The sequence below is a fragment of the Stenella coeruleoalba genome (assembly GCF_951394435.1).
Source record: "Stenella coeruleoalba genome assembly, contig: scaffold_88, whole genome shotgun sequence".
In the NCBI taxonomy this organism is placed as follows: Eukaryota; Metazoa; Chordata; class Mammalia; order Artiodactyla; family Delphinidae; genus Stenella; species Stenella coeruleoalba.
The window spans coordinates 767,055-785,659 of NW_027645889.1; the positions used below are offsets into that span (position 1 = coordinate 767,055).

General features: G+C 43.8%; 1 long non-coding RNA gene across 8 annotated transcripts in view; it reads right to left on the reverse strand.

Annotated features, from left to right (window-relative positions):
* Positions 1-14,977, reverse strand: part of LOC307181489 — a 261,521-nt gene extending 246,544 nt beyond the window's left edge. For all 8 annotated transcript variants that reach the window (XR_013826890.1, XR_013826891.1, XR_013826892.1 and 5 more), the window contains exon 1: positions 14,861-14,977. This is a non-coding gene — a long non-coding RNA (uncharacterized lncRNA). The remainder of the gene's footprint in view (positions 1-14,860) is intronic.
* Between the last annotated feature and the right edge of the window lie 3,628 nt (positions 14,978-18,605).

Consider the following 18,605-nt stretch of genomic DNA (forward strand, 5'->3'; position numbering starts at 1 on the left):
ACTCCTTGCTCAACGAAATGGACTCAACACCGCATATTAATCGCCTAAGAATGTACCTGACTAGTAAGTATCTTAAAACCTATGGATTGCTATGTCTCCGAAAGAGAATCAAGCATGTGTACAGGGGCATAAACGCAGCAGTGATAGGTTTGGAGAGGTTCGGTGAGCAAATGAAGACCCATTGAAGTCATATTGCATGGTACCCATTCCACGGGTTTCAACTACCCAGGTTTAAGGTATTCTTCCTTCAGCTAAAACATGCATGTGGAACCCAGAGTATGATAAACCATGTGATCGGGAGACGTGTTCAAATATGTCTCAGTTTTCGTACCCTGGTACTCGGGTGCAACATTCCAGACGCTTTACTAACACTCTCCCGACTTGGAGAGTCAGTCCCTTTAACCTCCTGTTTGGCCCAGTTTGCAATTTCTGCGGAAGATGAACAGGAATAGCGAGAACCAATGAGAGACTAGCTGGAGGTGTCTGGACGGGCAAATTTAACTCTCATTTCCCACCAGGAAGAGGAATTAACCAAAGGCTCAGCGTGCCGTGCCAGAACCAGATTAGGGCCTGAAGCCATCCTGTGGTGTTGCGGCCAGCTCAAAAGAAAGCGAGTTGAAGAAAGGCGCTCAGGGGCACTGTAATTCACAAACCTGCAGAGTTATAAATGACAGCTATCGTCCAAAAATAGACTGAAGTAAGGCTGCCAAGAGGACTTGAAATTGGGGCAGCATTGCAGGAAACTGATTTCAGGAGGTAGACTGGAATTGCATTGAAAGCATAGGAAAAGAGGCAGAACGTCCACAATGATGCACTTGGCCAAAAAGGGCATATGCGTTTTTTCCTGAATATATTCAGGAAAAAACGCATACGCCCTTTTTGGCCAACCAAGCAAGCTTGCAAAGGAAATCTGCACTACAATGAAGTCTCACTTCCCCCCGGTGAAAAGGGCCATCTGAAAAAAGTGTAAAATCCAGAAAGGCAGGACAGGCCATGGAGAACTGGGAGCCTTGTTATGCTGATGGGCGGGATGTAAATTGCCAACAGACACTTGGGAGAAGTGTATGGTGTTTCCTGAAACATCTAAAAAACAAAGCAACAGAACCTAGGGCACTTCCACTTATGGTCCTATAGCTTAGGGAAATTAAAATCAAAAAGACACAGCCACCCCAAAGTTTGGGAAGCCTCTGTTTAGAAGAACCTCGTTTACCGTACAAGTTCAATATCACAGAAATTGAAAAATGGATAAAGAACTTGTGGTACTTACGTACAATGCAGTATCACTCAGCAATGAAATCTATATCATCAGGCCCGTAGCAGCATAATGAGTGGATTCAGGTACGATGATTCTAACTGAAATAAGTCACACAGAAAAAGAAACATCATAAGATATCACTAATACACGGAATGTAAACTTGGCTACACAGGAACTGAATTACAGAACAGAACAGGGTCTCAAATTTAGAAAACCAACTTATTCTTGCTTAAGGGTAAAGGTGAGTTGGGGTGCTGCATAAAACCAGAGATTGAAATGAGCACAGATAAAGTTCCTTAAGCCAAATATGGAATAGACAAGAGCTACTCCTTGCTCAACGAAATGGACTCAACACCCCATATTAAATGCCTAAGAATGTACCTGACTAGTAAGTATCTTAAAACCTATGGATTGCTATGTCTCCGAAAGAGAATCAAGCATGTGTACAGGGGCATAAACGCAGCAGTGGTAGGATTGGAGAGGTTCGGTGAGGAAATGAAGACCCTTTGAAGTCATATTGCATGGTACCCATTCCACGGGTTTCAACTACCCAGGTTTTAGGTATTCTTCCTTCAGCTAAAACATGCATGTGGAACCTAGAGTATGATCAACAATGTGATCGGGAGACGTGTTCAAATATGTCTCAGTTTTCCTCCCCTGGTACTCGGGTGCAACATTCCAGACGCTTTACTAACACTCTCCCGACTTGGAGAGTCAGTCCCTTTAACCTCCTGTTTGGCCCAGTTTGCAATTTCTGCGGAAGATGAACAGGAATAGCGAGAACCAATGAGAGGCTAGCTGGAGGTGTCTGGACGGGCAAATTTAACTCTCATTTCCCACCAGGAAGAGGAATTAACCAAAGGCTCAGCGTGCCGTGCCGGAACAAGATTAGGGCCTGAAGCCATCCTGCGGTGTTGCGGCCAGCTCAAAAGAAAGCGAGTTGAAGAAAGGAGCTCAGGGGCACTGTAATTCACAAACCTGCAGAGTTATAAATGACAGCTATCGTCCAAAAATAGACTGAAGTAAGGCTGCCAAGAGGACTTGAAAGCGGGGCAGCATTGCAGGAAACCGATTTCAGGAGGTAGACTGGAATTGCATTGAAAGCATAGGAAAAGAGGCAGAACGTCCACAATGATGCACTTGGCCAAAAAGGGCGTATGCGTTTTTTCCTGAATATATTCAGGAAAAAACGCATACGCCCTTTTTGGCCAACCAAGCAAACTTGCAAAGGAAATCTGCTTTACAATGAAGTCTCACTTCTCCCCGGTCAAAAGGGCCATCTGAAATAAGTGTAAAATCCAGAAAGGCAGGACAGGCCATGGAGAACTGGGAGCCTTGTTATGCTGATGGGCGGGATGTAAATTTCAAACAGACACTCAGGAGAAGTGTATGGTGTTTCCTGAAACATCTAAAAAACAAAGCAACAGAGCCTAGGGCACTTCCACTTATGGTCCTATAGCTTAGGGAAAATAAAATCAAAAAGACACATCCACCCCAAAGTTTGAGACACCTCCGTTTACAAGAACCTCATTTACCGTACAAGTTCTATATCATAGAAAGTGAAAAATGGATAAAGAACTTGTGGTACTTACGTACAATGCAGTATCACTCAGCAATGAAATCTATGTCATCAGGCCCGTAGCAGCATAATGAGTGGATTCAGGTACGATGATTCTAACTGAAATAAGTCACACAGAAAAAGAAACATCATAAGATATCACTAATACACGGAATGTAAACTTGGCTACACAGGAACTGCATTCCAAAACAGAACACGGTCTCAAATTTAGAAAACCAACTTATGCTTGCTTAAGGGGAAAGGTGAGTTGGGGTGCTGCATAAAACCAGAGATTGAAATGAGCACATATAAAGTACCTTAAGCCAAATATGGAATAGACAAGAGCTACTCCTTGCTCAATGAAATGGACTCAACACCCCATATTAAACGCCTAAGAATGTACCTGACTAGTAAGTATCTTAAAACCTATGGATTGCTATGTCTCCGAAAGAGAATCAAGCATGTGTACAGGGGCATAAACGCAGCAGTGATAGGATTGGAGAGGTTCGGTGAGCAAATGAAGACCCTTTGAAGTCATATTGCATGGTACCCATTACACGGGTCTCAACTACCCAGGTTTTAGGTATTCTTCCTTCAGCTAAAACATGCATGTGGAACGTAGAGTATGATCAACCATGTGATCGGGAGACGTGTTCAAATATGTCTCAGTTTTCGTACCCTGGTACTCGGGTGCAACATTCCAGACGCTTTACTAACACTCTCCCGACTTGGAGAGTCAGTTCCTTTAACCTCCTGTTTGGCCCAGTTTGCAATTTCTGCGGAAGATGAACAGGAATAGCGAGAACCAATGAGAGGCTAGCTGGAGGTGTCTGGACGGGCAAATTTAACTCTCATTTCCCACCAGGAAGAGGAATTAACCAAAGGCCCAGCGTGCCGCGCCGGAACCAGATTAGGGCCTGAAGCCATCCTGCGGTGTTGCGGCCAGCTCAAAAGAAAGCGAGTTGAAGAAAGGAGCTCAGGGGCACTGTAATTCACAAACCTGCAGAGTTATAAATGACAGCTATCGTCCAAAAATAGACTGAAGTAAGGCTGCCAAGAGGACTTGAAAGCGGGGCAGAATTGCAGGAAACCGATTTCAGGAGGTAGACTGGAATTGCATTGAAAGCATAGGAAAAGAGGCAGAACGTCCACAATGATGCACTTGGCCAAAAAGGGCGTATGCGTTTTTTCCTGAATATATTCAGGAAAAAACGCATACGCCCTTTTTGGCCAACCCAGCAAGCTTGCAATTGAAATCTGCACTACAATGAAGTCTCACTTCCCCCCGGTCAAAAGGGCCATCTGAAAAAAGTGTAAAATCCAGAAACACAGGACAGGCCATGGAGAACTGGGAGCCTTGTTATGCTGATGGGCGGGATGTAAATTGCCAACAGACACTCAGGAGAAGTGTATGGTGTTTCCTGAAACATCTAAAAAACAAAGCAACAGAGCCTAGGGCACTTCCACTTATGGTCCTATAGCTTAGGGAAATTAAAATCAAAAAGACACAGCCACCCCAAAGTTTGGAAAGGCTCTGTTTACAAGAACCTCGTTTACAGTACAAGTTCAACATCGCAGAAAGTGAAAAATGGATAAAGAACTTGTGGTATTTACTAAAAAAGAAATATCACTCAACAATGAAATCTGTGTCATCAGGCCCTTAGCAGCACAATGAGTGGATTCAGGTATGATGATTCTAACTGAAATAAGCCACACAGAAAAAGAAACATCATAAGATATCAGTAATACACGGAATGTAAACTTGGCTACACAGGAACTGAATTACAGAACAGAACAGGGACTCAAATTTAGAAAAACAACTTATGCTTGCTTAAGGGGAAAGGTGAGTTGGGGTGCTGCATAAAACCAGAGATTGAAATGAGCACAGATAAAGTTCCTTAAGCCAAATATGGAATAGACAAGAGCTACTCCTTGCTCAATGAAATGGACTCAACACCCCATATTAAACGCCTAAGAATGTACCTGACTAGTAAGTATCTTAAAACCTATGGTTTGCTATGTCTCCGAAAGAGAATCAAGCATGTGTACAGGGGCATAAACGCAGCAGTGATAGGATTGGAGAGGTTCGGTGAGGAAATGAAGACCCTTTGAAGTCATATTGCATGGTACCCATTCCACGGGTTTCAACTACCCAGGTTTAAGGTATTCTTCCTTCAGCTAAAACATGCATGTGGAACCTAGCGTATGATCAACCATGTGATCGGGAGACGTGTTCAAATATGTCTCAGTTTTCGTACCCTGGTACTCAGGTGCAACATTCCAGACACTTTACTAACACTCTCCCGACTTGGAGAGTCAGTCCCTTTAACCTCCTGTTTGGCCCAGTTTGCAATTTCTGCGGAAGATGAACAGGAATAACGAGAACTAATGAGAGGCTAGCTGGAGGTGTCTGGACGGGCAAATTTAACTCTCATTTTCCACCATGAAGAGGAATTAACCAAAGGCTCAGCGTGCCGTGCCGGAACCAGATTAGGGCCTGAAGCCATCCTGTGGTGTTGCGGACAGGTCACAAGAAAGCAAGTTGAAGAAAGGAGTTCAGGGGCACTGTAATTCACAAACCTGCAGAGTTATAAATGACAGCTATCGTCCAAAAATAGACTGAAGTAAGGCTGCCAAGAGGACTTGAAAGCGGGGCAGAATTGCAGGAAACCGATTTCAGGAGCTAGACTGGAATTGCATTGAAAGCATAGGAAAAGAGGCAGAACGTCCACAATGATGCACTTGGCCAAAAAGGGCGTATGCGTTTTTTCCTGAATATATTCAGGAAAAAACGCATACGCCCTTTTTGGCCAACCCAGCAAGCTTGCAATGGAAATCTGCACTACAATGAAGTCTCACTTCCCCCCGGTCAAAAGGGCCATCTGAAAAAAGTGTAAAATCCAGAAACACAGGACAGGCCATGGAGAACTGGGAGCCTTGTTATGCTGATGGGCGGGATGTAAATTGCCAACAGACACTCAGGAGAAGTGTATGGTGTTTCCTGAAACATCTAAAAAACAAAGCAACAGAGCCTAGGGCACTTCCACTTATGGTCCTATAGCTTAGGGAAATTAAAATCAAAAAGACACAGCCACCCCAAAGTTTGGAAAGGCTCTGTTTACAAGAACCTCGTTTACAGTACAAGTTCAACATCGCAGAAAGTGAAAAATGGATAAAGAACTTGTGGTATTTACTAAAAAAGAAATATCACTCAGCAATGAAATCTGTGTCATCAGGCCCTTAGCAGCACAATGAGTGGATTCAGGTATGATGATTCTAACTGAAATAAGCCACACAGAAAAAGAAACATCATAAGATATCAGTAATACACGGAATGTAAACTTGGCTACACAGGAACTGAATTACAGAACAGAACAGGGTCTCAAATTTAGAAAACCAACTTATGCTTGCTTAAGGGTAAAGGTGAGTTGGGGTGCTGCATAAAACCAGAGATTGAAATGAGCACAGATAAAGTTCCTTAAGCCAAATATGGAATAGACAAGAGCTACTCCTTGCTCAATGAAATGGACTCAACACCCCATATTAAACGCCTAAGAATGTACCTGACTAGTAAGTATCTTAAAACCTATGGTTTGCTATGTCTCCGAAAGAGAATCAAGCATGTGTACAGGGGCATAAACGCAGCAGTGATAGGATTGGAGAGGTTCGGTGAGGAAATGAAGACCCTTTGAAGTCATATTGCATGGTACCCATTCCACGGGTTTCAACTACCCAGGTTTAAGGTATTCTTCCTTCAGCTAAAACATGCATGTGGAACCTAGAGTATGATCAACCATGTGATCGGGAGACGTGTTCAAATATGTCTCAGTTTTCGTACCCTGGTACTCAGGTGCAACATTCCAGACACTTTACTAACACTCTCCCGACTTGGAGAGTCAGTCCCTTTAACCTCCTGTTTGGCCCAGTTTGCAATTTCTGCGGAAGATGAACAGGAATAACGAGAACCAATGAGAGGCTAGCTGGAGGTGTCTGGACGGGCAAATTTAACTCTCATTTTCCACCAGGAAGAGGAATTAACCAAAGGCTCAGCGTGCCCTGCCAGAACCAGATTAGGGCCTGAAGCCATCCTGTGGTGTTGCGGCCAGGTCACAAGAAAGCAAGTTGAAGAAAGGAGTTCAGGGGCACTGTAATTCACAAACCTGCAGAGTTATAAATGACAGCTATCGTCCAAAAATAGAGTGAAGTAAGGCTGCCAAGAGGACTTGAAAGCGGGGCAGAATTGCAGGAAACCGATTTCAGGAGCTAGACTGGAATTGCATTGAAAGCATAGGAAAAGAGGCAGAACGTCCACAATGATGCACTTGGCCAAAAAGGGCGTATGCGTTTTTTCCTGAATATATTCAGGAAAAAACGCATACGCCCTTTTTGGCCAACCAAGCAAGCTTGCAAAGGAAATCGGCACTACAATGAAGTCTCACTTCCCCCCGGTCAAAAGGGCCATCTGAAAAAAGTGTAAAATCCAGAAAGGCAGGACAGGCCATGGAGACCTGGGAGCCTTGTTATGCTGATGGGCGGGATGTAAATTGCCAACAGACACTCGGGAGAAGTGTATGGTGTTTCCTGAAACATCTAAAAAACAAAGCAACAGAGCCTAGGGCACTTCCACTTATGGTCCTATAGCTTAGGGAAATTAAAATCAAAAAGACACAGCCACCCCAAAGTTTGGAAAGGCTCTTTTTACAAGAACCTCGTTTACAGTACAAGTTCAACATCGCAGAAAGTGAAAAATGGATAAAGAAGTTGTGGTATTTACTTACAAAGCAATATCACTCAGCAATGAAATCTGTGTCATCAGGCCCTTAGCAGCACAATGAGTGGATTCAGGTATGATGATTCTAACTGAAATAAGTCACACAGAAAAAGAAACATCATAAGATATCAGTAATACACGGAATGTAAACTTGGCTACACAGGAACTGAATTACAGAACAGAACAGGGTCTCAAATTTAGAAAACCAACTTATTCTTGCTTAAGGGTAAAGGTGAGTTGGGGTGCTGCATAAAACCAGAGATTGAAATGAGCACAGATAAAGTTCCTTAAGCCAAATATGGAATAGACAAGAGCTACTCCTTGCTCAACGAAATGGACTCAACACCCCATATTAAACGCCTAAGAATGTACCTGACTAGTAAGTATCTTAAAACCTATGGATTGCTATGTCTCCGAAAGAGAATCAAGCGTGTGTACAGGGGCATAAACGCAGCAGTGATAGGACTGGAGAGTTTCGTGAGCAAATGAAGACCCTTTGAAGTCATATTGCATGGTACCCATTCCACGGGTTTCAACTACCCAGGTTTAAGGTATTCTTCCTTCAGCTAAAACATGCATGTGGAACCTAGAGTATGATCAACCATGTGATCGGGAGACGTGTTCAAATATGTCTCAGTTTTCCTCCCCTGGTATTCGGGTGCAACATTCCAGACGCTTTACTAACACTCTACCGACTTGGAGAGTCAGTCCCTTTAACCTCCTGTTTGGCCCAGTTTGCAATTTCTGCGGAAGATGAACAGGAATAGCGAGAACCAATGAGAGGCTAGCTGGAGGTGTCTGGACGGGCAAATTTAACTCTCATTTCCCACCAGGAAGAGGAATTAACCAAAGGCTCAGCGTGCCATGCCGGAACCAGATTAGGGCCTGAAGCCATCCTGCGGTGTTGCGGCCAGCTCAAAAGAAAGCGAGTTGAAGAAAGGAGCTCAGGGGCACTGTAATTCACAAACCTGCAGAGTTATAAATGACAGTTATCGTCCAAAAATAGACTGAAGTAAGGCTGCCAAGAGGACTTGAAAGCGGGGCAGAATTGCAGGAAACCGATTTCAGGAGGTAGACTGGAATTGCATTGAAAGCATAGGAAAAGAGGCAGAACGTCCACAATGATGCACTTGGCCAAAAAGGGCGTATGCCTTTTTTCCTGAATATATTCAGGAAACAACGCATACGCCCTTTTTGGCCAACCAAGCAAGCTTGCAAAGGAAATCTGCACTACAATGAAGTCTCACTTCCCCCCGGTCAAAAGGGCCATCTGAAAAAAGTGTAAAATCCAGAAAGACAGGACAGGCCATGGAGAACTGGGAGCCTTGTTATGCTGATGGGCGGGATGTAAATTGCCAACAGACACTCGGGAGAAGTGTATGGTGTTTCCTGAAACATCTAAAAAACAAAGCAACAGAGCCTAGGGCACTTCCACTTATGGTCCTATAGCTTAGAGAAATTAAATCAAAAAGACACAGCCACCCCAAAGTTTGGAAAGGCTCTGTTTACAAGAACCTCGTTTACACTACAAGTTCAACATCGCAGAAAGTGAAAAATGGATAACGAACTTGTGGTATTTACTTACAAAGCAATATCACTCAGCAATGAAATCTGTGTCATCAGGCCCTTAGCAGCACAATGAGTGGATTCAGGTATGATGATTCTAACTGAAATAAGTCACACAGAAAAAGAAACATCATAAGATATCAGTAATACACGGAATGTAAACTTGGCTACACAGGAACTGAATTACAGAACAGAACAGGGTCTCAAATTTAGAAAACCAACTTATTCCTGCTTAAGGGTAAAGGTGAGTTGGGGTGCTGCATAAAACCAGAGATTGAAATGAGCACAGATAAAGTTCCTTAAGCCAAATATGGAATAGACAAGAGCTACTCCTTGCTCAACGAAATGGACTCAACACCCCATATTAAACGCCTAAGAATGTACCTGACTAGTAAGTATCTTAAAACCTATGGATTGCTATGTCTCCGAAAGAGAATCAAGCGTGTGTACAGGGGCATAAACGCAGCAGTGATAGGACTGGAGAGGTTCGTGAGCAAATGAAGACCCTTTGAAGTCATATTGCATGGTACCCATTCCACGGGTTTCAACTACCCAGGTTTAAGGTATTCTTCCTTCAGCTAAAACATGCATGTGGAACCTAGAGTATGATCAACAATGTGATCGGGAGACGTGTTCAAATATGTCTCAGTTTTCGTACCTGGTACTCGGGTGCAACATTCCAGACGCTTTACTAACACTCTCCCGACTTGGAGAGTCAGTCCCTTTAACCTCCTGTTTGGCCCAGTTTGCAATTTCTGCGGAAGATGAACAGGAATAGCGAGAACCAATGAGAGGCTAGCTGGAGGTGTCTGGACGGGCAAATTTAACTCTCATTTCCCACCAGGAAGAGGAATTAACCAAAGGCTCAGCGTGCCGTGCCGGAACCAGATTAGGGCCTGAAGCCATCCTGCGGTGTTGCGGCCAGCTCAAAAGAAAGCGAGTTGAAGAAAGGAGCTCAGGGGCACTGTAATTCACAAACCTGCAGAGTTATAAATGACAGCTATCGTCCAAAAATAGACTGAAGTAAGGCTGCCAAGAGGACTTGAAAGCGGGGCAGAATTGCAGGAAACCGATTTCAGGAGGTAGACAGGAATTGCATTGAAAGCATAGGAAAAGAGGCAGAACGTCCACAATGATGCACTTGGCCAAAAAGGGCGTATGCGTTTTTTCCTGAATATATTCAGGAAAAAACGCATACGCCCTTTTTGGCCAACCAAGCAAGCTTGCAAAGGAAGTCTGCACTACAATGAAGTCTCACTTCCCCCCGGTCAAAAGGGCCATCTGAAAAAAGTGTAAAATCCAGAAAGACAGGACAGGCCATGGAGAACTGGGAGCCTTGTTATGCTGATGGGCGGGATGTAAATTGCCAACAGACACTCCGGAGAAGTGTATGGTGTTTCCTGAAACATCTAAAAAACAAAGCAACAGAGCCTAGGGCACTTCCACTTATGGTCCTATAGCTTAGAGAAATTAAATCAAAAAGACACAGCCACCCCAAAGTTTGGAAAGGCTCTGTTTACAAGAACCTCGTTTACACTACAAGTTCAACATTGCAGAAAGTGAAAAATGGATAACGAACTTGTGGTATTTACTTACAAAGCAATATCACTCAGCAATGAAATCTGTGTCATCAGGCCCTTAGCAGCACAATGAGTGGATTCAGGTATGATGATTCTAACTGAAATAAGTCACACAGAAAAAGAAACATCATAAGATATCAGTAATACACGGAATGTAAACTTGGCTACACAGGAACTGAATTACAGAACAGAACAGGGTCTCAAATTTAGAAAACCAACTTATTCCTGCTTAAGGGTAAAGGTGAGTTGGGGTGCTGCATAAAACCAGAGATTGAAATGAGCACAGATAAAGTTCCTTAAGCCAAATATGGAATAGACAAGAGCTACTCCTTGCTCAATGAAATGGACTCAACACCCCATATTAAACGCCTAAGAATGTACCTGACTAGTAAGTATCTTAAAACCTATGGATTGCTATGTCTCCGAAAGAGAATCAAGCATGTGTACAGGGGCATAAACGCAGCAGTGATAGGACTGGAGAGGTTCGTGAGCAAATGAAGACCCTTTGAAGTCATATTGCATGGTACCCATTCCACAGGTTTCAACTACCCAGGTTTAAGGTATTCTTCCTTCAGCTAAAACATGCATGTGGAACCTAGAGTATGATCAACCATGTGATCGGGAGACGTGTTCAAATATGTCTCAGTTTTCGTACCTGGTACTCGGGTGCAACATTCCAGACGCTTTACTAACACTCTCCCGACTTGGAGAGTCAGCGCCTTTAACCTCCTGTTTGGCCCAGTTTGCAATTTCTGCGGAAGATGAACAGGAATAGCGAGAACCAATGAGAGACTAGCTGGAGGTGTCTGGACGGGCAAATTTAACTCTCATTTCCCACCAGGAAGAGGAAATAACCAAAGGCTCAGCGTGCCGTGCCGGAACCAGATTAGGGCCTGAAGCCATCCTGCGGTGTTGCGTCCAGCTCAAAAGAAAGCGAGTTGAAGAAAGGAGCTCAGGGGCACTGTAATTCACAAACCTGCAGAGTTATAAATGACAGCTATCGTCCAAAAATAGACTGAAGTAAGTCTGCCAAGAGGACTTGAAAGCGGGGCAGAATTGCAGGAAACCGATTTCAGGAGGTAGACTGGAATTGCATTGAAAGCATAGGAAAAGAGGGAGAACGTCCACAATGATGCACTTGGCCAAAAAGGGCGTATGCGTTTTTTCCTGAATATATTCAGGAAAAAACGCATACGCCCTTTTTGGCCAACCAAGCAAGCTTGCAAAGGAAATCTGCACTACAATGAAGTCTCACTTCCCCCCGGTCAAAAGGGCCATCTGAAAAAAGTGTAAAATCCAGAAAGGCAACAGGCCATTGAGAACTGGGAGCCTTGTTATGCTGATGGGCGGGATGTAAATTGCCAACAACCACTCGGGAGAAGTTTATGGTGTTTCCTGAAACATCTAAAAAACAAAGCAACAGAACCTAGGGCACTTCCACTTATGGTCCTATAGCTTCGGGAAATTAAAATCAAAAAGACACAGCCACCCCAAAGTTTGGAACGGCTCTGTTTACAAGAACCTCGTTTACAGTACAAGTTCAACATCGCAGAAAGTGAAAAATGGATAAAGAAGTTGTGGTATTTACTTACAAAGCAATATCACTCAGCAATGAAATCTGTGTCATCAGGCCCTTAGCAGCACAATGAGTGGATTCAGGTATGATGATTCTAACTGAAATAAGTCACACAGAAAAAGAAACATCATAAGATATCAGTAATACACGGAATGTAAACTTGGCTACACAGGAACTGAATTACAGAACAGAACAGGGTCTCAAATTTAGAAAACCAACTTATGCTTGCTTAAGGGGAAAGGTGAGTTGTGGTGCTGCATAAAACCAGAGATTGAAATGAGCACAGATAAAGTTCCTTAAGTCAAATATGGAATAGACAAGAGCTACTCCTTGCTCAACGAAATGGACTCAACACCGCATATTAAACGCCTAAGAATGTACCTGACTAGTAAGTATCTTAAAACCTATGGATTGCTATGTCTCCGAAAGAGAATCAAGCATGTGTACAGGGGCATAAACGCAGCAGTGATAGGATTGGAGAGGTTCGGTGAGCAAATGAAGACCCTTTGAAGTCATATTGCATGGTACCCATTCCACGGTTCTTAACTCTCCAGGTTTAAGGTATTCTTCCTTCAGCTAAAACATGCATGTGGAACCTAGAGTATGATCAACCATGTGATCGGGAGACGTGTTCAAATATGTCTCAGTTTTCGTACCCTGGTACTCGGGTGCAACATTCCAGATGCTTTACTAACACTCTCCCGACTTGGAGAGTCAGCGCCTTTAACCTCCTGTTTGGCACAGTTTGCAATTTCTGCGGAAGATGAACAGGAATAGCGAGAACCAATGAGAGACTAGCTGGAGGTGTCTGGACGGGCAAATTTAACTCTCATTTCCCACCAGGAAGAGGAAATAACCAAAGGCTCAGCGTGCCGTGCCGGAACCAGATTACGGCCTGAAGCCATCCTGCGGTGTTGCGGCCAGCTCAAAAGAAAGCGAGTTGAAGAAAGGAGCTCAGGGGCACTGTAATTCACAAACCTGCAGAGTTATAAATGACAGTTATCGTCCAAAAATAGACTGAAGTAAGGCTGCCAAGAGGACTTGAAAGCGGGGCAGAATTGCAGGAAACCGATTTCAGGAGGTAGACTGGAATTGCATTGAAAGCATAGGAAAAGAGGGAGAACGTCCACAATGATGCACTTGGCCAAAAAGGGCGTATGCGTTTTTTCCTGAATATATTCAGGAAAAAACGCATACGCCCTTTTTGGCCAACCAAGCAAGCTTGCAAAGGAAATCTGCACTACAATGAAGTCTCACTTCCCCCCGGTCAAAAGGGCCATCTGAAAAAAGTGTAAAATCCAGAAAGGCAGGACAGGCCATGGAGAACTGGGAGCCTTGTTATGCTGATGGGCGGGATGTAAATTGCCAACAACCACTCGGGAGAAGTGTATGGTGTTTCCTGAAACATCTAAAAAACAAAGCAACAGAACCTAGGGCACTTCCACTTATGGTCCTATAGCTTAGGGAAATTAAAATCAAAAAGACACAGCCACCCCAAAGTTTGGAACGGCTCTGTTTACAAGAACCTCGTTTACAGTACAAGTTCAACATCACAGAAAGTGAAAAATGGATAAAGAACTTGTGGTATTTACTTACAAAGCAATATCACTCAGCAATGAAATCTGTGTCATCAGGCCCTTAGCAGCACAATGAGTGGATTCAGGTATGATGATTCTAACTGAAATAAGTCACACAGAAAAAGAAACATCATAAGATATCAGTAATACACGGAATGTAAACTTGGCTACACAGGAACTGAATTACAGAACAGAACAGGGTCTCAAATTTAGAAAACCAACTTATTCTTGCTTAAGAGTAAAAGTGAGTTGGGGTGCTGCATAAAACCAGAGATTGAAATGAGCACAGATAAAGTTCCTTAAGCCAAATATGGAATAGACAAGAGCTACTCCTTGCTCAATGAAATGGACTCAACACCCCATATTAAACGCCTAAGAATGTACCTGACTAGTAAGTATCTTAAAACCTATGGATTGCTATGTCTCCGAAAGAGAATCAAGCATGTGTACAGGGGCATAAACGCAGCAGTGATAGGATTGGAGAGGTTCGGTGAGCAAATGAAGACCCTTTGAAGTCATATTGCATGGTACCCATTCCACGGGTTTCAACTACCTAGGTTTAAGGTATTCTTCCTTCAGCTAAAACATGCATGTGGAACCTAGAGTATGATCAACCATGTGATCGGGAGACGTGTTCAAATATGTCTCAGTTTTCCTCCCCTGGTACTCGGGTGCAACATTCCAGACGCTTTACTAACACTCTCCCGACTTGGAGAGTCAGTCCCTTTAACCTCCTGTTTGGCCCAGTTTGCAATTTCTGCGGAAGATGAACAGGAATAGCGAGAACCAATGAGAGGCTAGCTGGAGGTGTCTGGACGGGCAAATTTAACTCTCATTTCCCACCAGGAAGAGGAATTAACCAAAGGCTCAGCATGCCGGGCCGGAACCAGATTAGGGCCTGAAGCCATCCTGCGGTGTTGCGGCCAGGTCACAAGAAAGCGAGTTGAAGAAAGGCGCTCAGGGGCACTGTAATTCACAAAACTGCAGAGTTATAAATGACAGCTATCGTCCAAAAATAGACTGAAGTAAGGCTGCCAAGAGGACTTGAAAGCGGGGCAGAATTGCAGGAAACCGATTTCAGGAGGTAGACTGGAATTGCATTGAAAGCATAGGAAAAGAGGCAGAACGTCCACAATGATGCACTTGGCCAAAAAGGGCGTATGCGTTTTTTCCTGAATATATTCAGGAAAAAACGCATACGCCCTTTTTGGCCAACCAAGCAAGCTTGCAAAGGAAATCTGCACTACAATGAAGTCTCACTTCCCCCCGGTCAAAAGGGCCATCTGAAAAAAGTGTAAAATCCAGAAAGGCAGGACAGGCCATGGAGAACTGGGAGCCTTGTTATGCTGATGGGCGGGATGTAAATTGCCAACAGATACTCGGGAGAAGTGTATGGTGTTTCGTGAAACATCTAAAAAACAAAGCAACAGAGCCTAGGGCACTTCCACTTATGGTCCTATAGCTTAGGGAAATTAAAATCAAAAAGACACAGCCACCCCAAAGTTTGGAACGGCTCTGTTTACAAGAACCTCGTTTACCGTACAAGTTCAATATCACAGAAAGTGAAAAATGGATAAAGAACTTGTGGTACTTACGTACAATGCAGTATCACTCAGCAATGAAATATATGTCATCAGGCCCGTAGCAGCATAATGAGTAGTTTCAGGTACGATGATTCTAACTGAAATAAGTCACACAGAAAAAGAAACATCATAAGATATCAGTAATACACGGAATGTAAACTTGGCTACACAGGAACTGAATTACAGAACAGAACAGGGTCTCAAATTTAGAAAACCAACTTATGCTTGCTTAAGGGGAAAGGTGAGTTGGGGTGCTGCATAAAACCAGAGATTGAAATGAGCACAGATAAAGTTCCTTAAGCCAAATATGGAATAGACAAGAGCTACTCCTTGCTCAACGAAATGGACTCAACACCGCATATTAAACGCCTAAGAATGTACCTGACTAGTAAGTATCTTAAAACCTATGGATTGCTATGTCTCCGAAAGAGAATCAAGCATGTGTACAGGGGCATAAACGCAGCAGTGATAGGACTGGAGAGGTTCGGTGAGCAAATGAAGACCCTTTGAAGTCATATTGCATGGTACCCATTACACGGGTCTCAGCTCTCCAGGTTTAAGGTATTCTTCCTTCAGCTAAAACATGCATGTGGAACCCAGAGTATGATCAACCGTGTGATCGGGAGACGTGTTCAAATATGTCTCACTTTTGGTCCCCTGGTACTCGGGTGCAACATTCCAGACGCTTAACGAACACTCTCCCCACTTGGAGAGTCAGTGCCTTTAACCTCCTGTTTGGCCCAGTTTGCAATTTCTGCGGAAGATGAACAGGAATAGGGAGAACCAATGAGAGACTAGCTGGAGGTTTCTGGACGGGCAAATTTAACTCTCATTTCCCACCAGGAAGAGGAAATAACCAAAGGCTCAGCGTGCTGTGCCGGAACATATTAGGACCTGAAGCCATCCTGCGGTGTTGCGGCCAGCTCAAAAGAAAGCGAGTTGAAGAAAGGAGCTCAGGGGCACTGTAATTCACAAACATGTAGAGTTATAAATGACAGCTATCGTCCAAAAGTAGACTGAAGTAAGGCTGCCAAGAGGACTTGAAAGCGGGGCAGAATTGCAGGAAACCGATTTCAGGAGGTAGACTGGAATTGCATTGAAAGCATAGGAAAACAGGCAGAACGTCCACAATGATGCACTTGGCCAAAAAGGGCGTATGCGTTTTTTCCTGAATATATTCAGGAAAAAACACATACGCCCTTTTTGGCCAACCAAGCAAGCTTGCAAAGGAAATCTGCACTACAATGAAGTCTCACTTCCCCCCGGTCAAAAGGGCCATCTGAAAAAAGTGTAAAATCCAGAAAGGCAGGACAGGCCATGGAGAACTGGGAGCCTTGTTATGCTGATGGGCGGGATGTAAATTGCCAACAGACACTAGGGAGAACTGTATGGTGTTTCCTGAAACATCTAAAAAACAAAGCAACAGAGCCTAGGGCACTGCCACTTATGGTCCTATAGCTTAGGGAAATTAAAATCAAAAAGACACAGCCACCCCAAAGTTTGGAACGGCTCTGTTTACAAGAACCTCGTTTACAGTACAAGTTCAACATCTCAGAAAGTGAAAAATGGATAAAGAAGATGTGGTATTTACTTACAAAGCAATATCACTCAGCAATGAAATCTATGTCATCAGGCCCTTAGCAGCACAATGAGTGGATTCAGGTATGATGATTCTAACTGAAGTAAGTCACACTGAAAAAGAAACATCATAAGAGATCAGTAATACACGGAATGTAAACTTGGCTACACAGGAACTGAATTACAGAACAGAACAGGGACTCAAATTTAGAAAACCAACTTATGCTTGCTTAAGGGTAAAGGTGAGTAGGAGTGCTGCATAAAACCAGAGATTGAAATGAGCACAGATAAAGTTCCTTAAGCCAAATATGGAATAGACAAGAGCTACTCATTGCTCAACGAAATGGACTCAACACCGCATATTAAACGCCTAAGAATGTACCTGACTAGTAAGTATCTTAAAACCTATGGATTGCTATGTCTCCAAAAGAGAATCAAGCGTGTGTACAGGGGCATAAACGCAGCAGTGATAGGATTGGAGAGGTTCGGTGAGCAAATGAAGACCCTTTGAAGTCATATTGCATGGTACCCATTCCACGGGTCTCAGCTCTCCAGGTTTAAGGTATTCTTCCTTCAGCTAAAACATGAATGTGGAACCCAGAGCATGATCAACCGTGTGATCGGGAGACGTGTTCAAATATGTCTCAGTTTTTGTCCCCTGGTACTCGGGTGCAACATTCCAGACGCTTTACTAACGCTCTCCCGACTTGGAGAGTCAGTGCCTTTAACCTCCTGTTTGGCCCAGTTTGCAATTACTGCGGAAGTTGAACAGGATTAGGGAGAACCAAAGAGGGACTAGCTGGAGGTGTCTGGACGGGCAAATTTAACTCTTATTTCCCACCAGGAAGAGGAATTAACCAAAGGCTCAGCGTGCTGTGCCGGAACCAGATTAGGGCCTGAAGCCATCCTACGGTGTTGCGACCAGGTCACAAGAAAGCGAGTTGAAGAAAGGAGCTCAGGGGCAGTGTAATTCACAAACCTGCAGAGTTATAAATGACAGCTATCGTCCAAAAATAGACTGAAGTAAGGCTGCCAAGAGGACTTGAAAGCAGGGCAGAATTGCAGGAAACCGATTTCAGGAGGTAGACTGGAATTACATTGAAAGCATAGGAAAAGAGGCAGAACGTCCACAATGATGCACTTGGCCAAAAAGGGCGTATGCGTTTTTTCCTGAATATATTCAGGAAAAAACGCATACGCCCTTTTTGGCCAACCAAGCAAGCTTGCAAAGGAAATCTGCACTACAAAGAAGTCTCACTTCCCCCCGGTCAAATGGGCCATCTGAAAAATGTGTAAAATCCAGAAAGGCAGGACAGGCCATGGAGAACTGGGAGCCTTGTTATGCTGATGGGCGGGATGTAAATTGCCAACAGACACTCGGGAGAAGTGTATGGTGTTTCCTGAAACATCTAAAAAACAAAGCAACAGAGCCTAGGGCACTGCCACTTATGGTCCTATAGCTTAGGGAAATTAAAATCAAAAAGACACAGCCACCCCAAAGTTTGGGACGCCTCTGTTTACAAGAACCTCGTTTACCGTACAAGTTCAATATCACAGAAAG